This window comes from Rhinolophus sinicus, linkage group LG09 (genome assembly GCF_036562045.2).
Source record: "Rhinolophus sinicus isolate RSC01 linkage group LG09, ASM3656204v1, whole genome shotgun sequence".
Classification (NCBI taxonomy): domain Eukaryota; kingdom Metazoa; phylum Chordata; class Mammalia; order Chiroptera; family Rhinolophidae; genus Rhinolophus; species Rhinolophus sinicus.
Window position 1 is genome coordinate 3,483,567 of NC_133758.1, and position 7,167 is coordinate 3,490,733.

Sequence of the window (7,167 nt, forward strand, 5' to 3'; positions counted from 1 at the left end):
ATGCTACTTTAATTTCTAAAACACATTTCCCACTAAAATTACTTTCTATCTCATTTTTCCTTTAACTATCTAGTAACAGAGTTACCAAAAACTCCTGTAGGTGGTCCTTGCCTTCTTTTGTCAATCTTGAAAGACTAATCAGAAAATTGTATAATATGTAAACAACATTGATTTGTTCAGGAACAGGCAAGAACTTATTTACTTTTATTATTTAGAATTACCTTTAAGATTTTTTTTAGGTTCATGATTGGCAAAATTTGCAGATTAGGGGCAGCCAGATGGCTCAGTTGCTTAGAGCGTGAGCTCTGAACAACAGGGTCGCCGGTTCAATTCCCACATGAGCCAGTGAGCTGCGCCCTCCACACCTAGATTGAAGGACAATGATTTGGAGCTGATGGGCCCTGGAGAAACACACTGTTCCCCAATATTCCCCAATTGAAAAGAAAAAAAGATTTATTTAAAAAAAAATTGCAGATTAAAAGTTTTATTTTCCTAGATTGTATAAGAACAACATTGTAAGGCTCAATACCGGGGCCAAAGTCTAGTTAATATATATGGATGAATTATTAACACGTTGTTCCGAGAATAGCTCCATCACACGGCTGTCCAGGCGGTGTTACCGAGAAGCAACAGGTACCCACCAAATTACACATCCCAGGGCTTAAGGACCCCAAAGAGAACCCCGCGCTGAAGCCGCCGGAGTCTAAGCAGCTTCTGGCCCACCTGGAGCCGCCTTTACTTCTACCTCCGCGAGGCACCTTGGTGGGAAACACACGGACGACCAGCGGTCAGATGTCACGTGGGCTCCACAGAGGCCTCTGTGGCCAACGGGCCAGCCTTTCCTTCTCTCTGAGCCTTATTTTCTCACCTACAGCAATGGGGTTGGGTGGAAACATCCCCAAGGTCTTTTTCTAGTTTAAACACTTTTTAAAGAGTGATTCTATAAATTTCTGTTAAAATAAGATGCTCTAAACATTGGACCCTGAGGGTCTCCACGAGTATTTCCTCCGGTTCCAAAAGCGACAACCAGCCCTCCCACCCGCACATGCGCATTCACGTCCCGTCCCTGCTCACCCAGCACGTCCTTCACTGAGACCAGTGACCTTCTCAGGGCGCTGGCGCGGGGGTCCTGCCAGCCCCTTTCTAACTTGGCATTGCCTCCTAACAGTGGTAAAAAGAAGCTGTAATTTTTTTTTTTTTTAACTGTAAAAGCAATGCGTTCAAAGATGTCGCCTCCTGAGGCGGACCCTGGCAGGGCCTTCTCCCTCCCGGTGAGGCAGCTGCGGGTGATGTCAGGACCCACCTCGCTCCCTCACTGGCTCCCTCAAGCTGCCCCTCTGGTCCGGCCTCACGTCTGTGGGACCGTCGCCCGCTGGTCCGCTGGCCCTCAGCGACCTCCTCACCACCGCTGGCGCCACTCCCAGCATGCACCGCACACCGCGTGCTCCCGGCATGCCCTGCAATCCCAGCATCCCCAGAGCGCTCCCAGCATTCCCCACGTGCCGCCGTTTTCGTTGCCGTCGCTGGTGAAGCTGACGGGGGCAGGTGGCCCCCGCAGTCCCCTGAGAGAAGAGCTGGGCTTGGCAGCAGTGGGGTCCGGCCCTGAGGGTCTTGTGGTCCTCGTGGGAGAGGAAAGCTGCATCCACGCCGTATAGCCGCCCGGGAGCCACAGGCACCAGAGCCCGGTGCGCACGGCCCCCCAGGTGTCCGCCTGAAAGTCCTGCGGTGGCCGAACTGCCCGTGACTGGCACGTCCTGCAGCGTGGCATGGAGGCGAAGCCTGACCAGCACGGTACAGGCCCCTCCCTTGTTGGACAGGTATTTATTAGGTACCTGCTGTGTGCCAGGAGCTTTTCTCAGTCTTAAACACGGAGCATTAAGCAAACATCCCCTGCCCTCATGGCGCTGACGCTTTACTTGGGGGTTGGGAGACAAATAATAAGACACACGAGCAAAACATTAGTGCGGTAGAGGGCGATAGGCACCTTGGAGACGGGCAGTGTCGGGAGAGGCCGGTACGGAGGTCAGGAGGCCTTAGGTAGAAGGTGACGTGGGTAAGACGTGAAGGAGGCGGGAGGGGACGACCATGCGGCTGGGTGTCCGTTGCCGAGAGGGAATAGCGAGTGCACAGGCCGGAGGCCGGAGTGTGATCAGCTGGCTGCGGTGGGTGCCGGAGAGGTCTGGCTGTGTGTGTGTCTCATAAAGATTAAGATTGTTGAATTACGTTAAGTCATTTAAATTGTACGGACATGCAAACGTTAGGCCGTTTTCTGTGGTTAGGCAACTACCCTGAAAAATGAAGGTCGTTTCTGGGTAGGATTCCCGGGGGCAGAGGCAGATCCTTAGACAGGAAACTGGAGCTGTGACGACAAGAGCTGGGTGGCGGCCGCCGCTGGGTTCAGCAGGCACCGGGGCCTCCGTGTTGAAGAGTGTCCGTGTCTAAGACGGTTATTCGTGGGTAGAGTGTTATCAGCTGTCCGCAAACACACACAGGGAGACGAGGACTTGGAAGGACGGGTCCCTCCCTAGATGTGCAGCTCTCCATCACTTAAGGAGATTTCAGAGTCAGACAGACTTGCGGACTTGGCATCACTGCTTCATTTATCAGAGGTGAATAAACTATGTCGGGCTCTAGAATAATTGTACTAGGTGGAAAATTACTTTTTACTCTCCTTTAGCAAAGTTCATTTGAATGTTCTGGTCCTGCTGTAAGAAAACAAAGAAAGGGCTGTTTATCCACTTGTGCTCTTTATGTGGATGCATCGAGCACCTTGGATTGGTCCTAGATGTACATACACACTTGTTCATTTTAAACTATTTCCACGCTGCTGTATTTATTATCTCTTTCCCTGTTTCCTGGACTGGGAAAGAAAAAAAAGTTTTGCCTTGAGTAGATGTCCTGGGAAGAGTTAAAAAACTTGGCTAGTACTCTTGCTAGGGACAGATAAATTAGTCCGCGTTGCTCAGTATGGTGACAGCATAATTATGATTTTTCCACGTCATCTTCTATATCACATTTATACTCTTACTCAGTAAAAACACTTACTGAGCATGTGCTGAGTGCCAGGCACGGGTGACTAACTGTCCCAGCCCTTAAGGAACTTTTGATCCCGTGAGAAAGACAAACACGTGGACCAATGATGTAGTGTGAGGGGGAGGGTACATGGTGAGCACATCCTCCTCCAGAGCTGACTCCTAAGCTGAGTCAAAAAGGGTCCTCAATCCTTGGCCAGAATAAAGGAAGTGGGAGAAAGGAGGTGAGGAGAGTACTCTGACCGGGGAGAGCCCTTGAGCCAAGGGTACGGGAGCGAGGAAAGGATACTTGTGTGTCCGGAGATCTGAAAATAGCTCACTGTTGCCAGACTATAAGGTTTGAGGGGGAATGACAAAGGGCGAAGCTAGAAGGAGAGGCTCATTTTGAGCGATCTTGGATGCTCTAGTGAGGAATTTCAGCTTTAGTTATTGGAAGACATTAGAAGGTCTTAGGCAAGTCATGATGTGATCAGATGTTAGTTTTGGATCCATTGTGATCAGATGTTAGTTTGGGATCCATTGTGATCAGATGTTAGTTTGGGATCCATTGTGATCAGATGTTAGTTTGGGATCCATTGTGATCAGATGTTAGTTTGGGATCCATTGTGATCAGATGTTAGTTTGGGATCCATTGTGATCAGATGTTAGTTTGGGATCCATTGTGATCAGATGTTAGTTTGGGATCCATTGTGATCAGATGTTAGTTTGGGATCCATTGTGATCAGATGTTAGTTTGGGATCCATTGTGATCAGATGTTAGTTTGGGATCCATTGTGATCAGATGTTAGTTTGGGATCCATTCCTCTATGGAAGACGGGTCTGAGGAGTTGAAGACTAGAGGCAAGAAGAACTTGTTAGGAAGTTCCTGTAAGCAGGTGGGCAGGTGCTCATGAAACGCCGGTCTGGGGCAGGGGTAGTAGGGGTAAAGCGGTGAGCACCAAGTGGAGACACGTTTGGGAAGAAACAGCTGTGAGACCGGGTGAGGGATTCAAGTTTGAGGGTGACCTGGATGGTTTCCCAGCTTCTGACGGGTGACCTAATGAGAACACCACCAACTATGTTTCATAGAACTGTCTGGAACCCTGAACCCTTTACAAAGTTAAATAGTACATCTGGAATTTTCCTTATCTACACCATGTCACTCTTGTTCTATTTACTTGTGCTGAAGACAAAAAGAAAAAACAAACAAACGTGATATCAACCACGGCCTACAGTGAGACATTGACTCTCCTTATTTGCCTACTCCTACTTACAGAAGGACGTACCAGGAAAATGTGCATAATAATGTATTTAAAAGCTGTCCTATAGTAAGATTAACTTATTGTCTGACGTTAACTGAGGAAAATTGCCTACTGCAGCAATGAATTTAAGACATTTGTATTAGCTTAGTGATCGGATAATATATTCATTGCTCTTTGGTTCTAATTTCTGTCTTTGCAATACAATTGATCAGAGATTCTCAACTGACATTGTGGTGTGTTATAAATATGCATGAATAAAAGCAACTCTAAGTCGCATGTGACTTATTTTAAAATACATAAAAATTTTAAGAATTTAGAAAAGTTTGGAAATTATTGCTAAGAGATGGGGAATTGTTTAGAAATCAACTAACGAGCCTATATATAATAGAGATATAGATATTTTTGGAAGGGAAAAGATAACCTATGGTAACATGATATTTAAAAGACATGGATATAATGCAAATTATCGTGTAGGTATTTGAATTGGAGTCCATTTTTGTAGAAGTGCCGATTTGTTGAAGGAACCAGCTCTCTGTGGTTATAACTATAGAATGACAAATACGACTACCAATGGGCAGGAAAGAGCTGCTCAAGTAAGTCTTCTGCACAAGTGGCAGAAGTAATTAGAAATTAAAAAACCTAATGTTTGCTTATTTTTGTCTTGCAATGGAAGAGAAGACTGCATGCTTTTTATGCTATATTTTTACCTGAGGAACTTTAGAAGGACAGTTGCTTTTCTAAACGTTGACAAAAATTTCCTTGCTGGAGGGTAAGTCAGGAGGAGTTTGTAAGTATTTAATTCATGTTGGTTTGTTTCTAAATTTGCCTAGATTTATATCACTTTGGAGCACTTGCCAGATAGGATGTTTCCTCACACCTGTGTTTAAGAATAAGGAAATCTTGTTGAATCATAATAGTAAAAGCACTAGCTAAAATCGGTAGATCGTTTTTGATCTACCAAGCGTTTAATAAGACTGGCTTAGAACGGTTAACAGACTATCTCGTAGTCATGCATCTGTTAAGTCACATGTGATGGGATTCAGGTCAGTGGCACCAAGTTTTGTTTTGAACCACTTCTAGAGTTATTTGGAACTGGGATTGAAATCTAAAACAGTCTTGACATTGGATTATATAGGTAGCCATTCACTCAAGAGACTCATTGCTCTACTAGAGGTCATGGAGGAATACAGCAGTCCTGACAACTGTTAGGGAAATAGTATAATTTGGTTTACTATTTTTAAAATGTATAGGAAAATTATAACACTAGCTATTTACATTTGAAAAGAGGAAAAATCTCAAATCAATAAACTCCTACTTCAAGAAACTAGAACAAAAAAGTGAAAAATAAACCCAAAACAAGCAGAAAGAGAGAACTAATAAAGAACAGAAATCAATGGCATTGAAAAAACAAAACAAAAAAACAATAGAGAAAACCAATGAAAAAAACTGGCTCTTTGAAAAGGTCAATAAAACTGACAAACCTCTAGCAAGGCTGACAGCAAAAAATGAGGGAAGTCACAAATTACTAGTATCGGGAATTAAACAGAGAATATTGCTACAGACCCTGCAGATATCGAAAGGATAGTAAAGGACTATTATGAACAATTATATAAACATAGATTTGATAATTTAGATGAAATGGACCAAACCCTCGAAAAGTACAAACTACTACAACTCCCCACTATGAAACAGATGATTTGAATAGACCTATAAATGTTATGAAAGTTAAATTCATAATTTAAAACTTCCTGAAAAAGAAATGTGCTGGCCCATATGATTTCACTGGAAAATTCTTGAAACTTTTAAAGAATAACACCAATTCTACATAATCTCTTCTAGAAAAATAGAAGGGAATACCAACTCAGTCTATGAAGCAGTATTACTCTGATACCCAAACCAGACAAATACAATGCGTAAACAGAAATTACACATGAATATCTCATAACTATAGATGCAAGAACTCAACATATACTTTATATAAAAATGTATTAAAGATGTATGAGCAGGGTTTATTTCAGAGGTGCAAGGCTAGTTTAGTATTTGAAAATCAGTGTGTTCCATCATATGGAAGGCTAAAGAATATTTGGAATGCTTTCTTCTCAAAAGCAATGCATTCTTATAGAGGCGGGAGGGGGTGGGGTGGGGGTGGGGACTAACATTCATCAAGCACCAACACGTGACAGAACTGTGCTCAGCCCCTGGGAGGATGACCTAGGTGTGCAGCCTGTGATGTAGCTCTTTGTGGAATTACCTACCGTTGCTGAAAAGGCCTTAATAAATGTCAGATGACTTTTTAATATGCTGAAACTTTTCTGTGTTTTTTTTTGTGTCTTCGAGCGTTTGTCAACCTTCCTGTGCGTGCCCACTGGGGAGGTACTCGCCCAGACTTTATTCAAAGTGCTGTCAATCATTTAGGATTCACCTTAACAATATACTGTTGAGACAAGACAAGCAAGACACTAATACAAGAACTCGCCTAGCCAATGGGTGACCGCGGAGTACATCAGTTACAGAAGTAATTAGCACATTTTGCTTTTTATAAACAAACAATTTCCCCGGGTTTGTTTTTTTCCTGTGAGAACTGGGCGGTCCTGGGGGTGGAAGAGGTCGTCAAGCAAAATTAGAATGACAGTTTGTTCCGGGCAGTACACTTGTTTCACCGGGGCTAAGGGACGGCACTGCAAGTTTTAACGTCCACGAGGCTCGTTCACGTCTCTCGTCACGCTAATAGTTTATCGCTGAGACTCACAGAGGAAAGACTTTGTTACAAATTAACCTCCAGGTCTGGCTGATCTGACTTGATTGGGAAACAACGACGTTTTTGATGTGCGGTCGCTGCCCGGTACAGTGGACTCTGCGCTGCCCCTGTGAACCCTCCTTTGAGAGCCACGCCG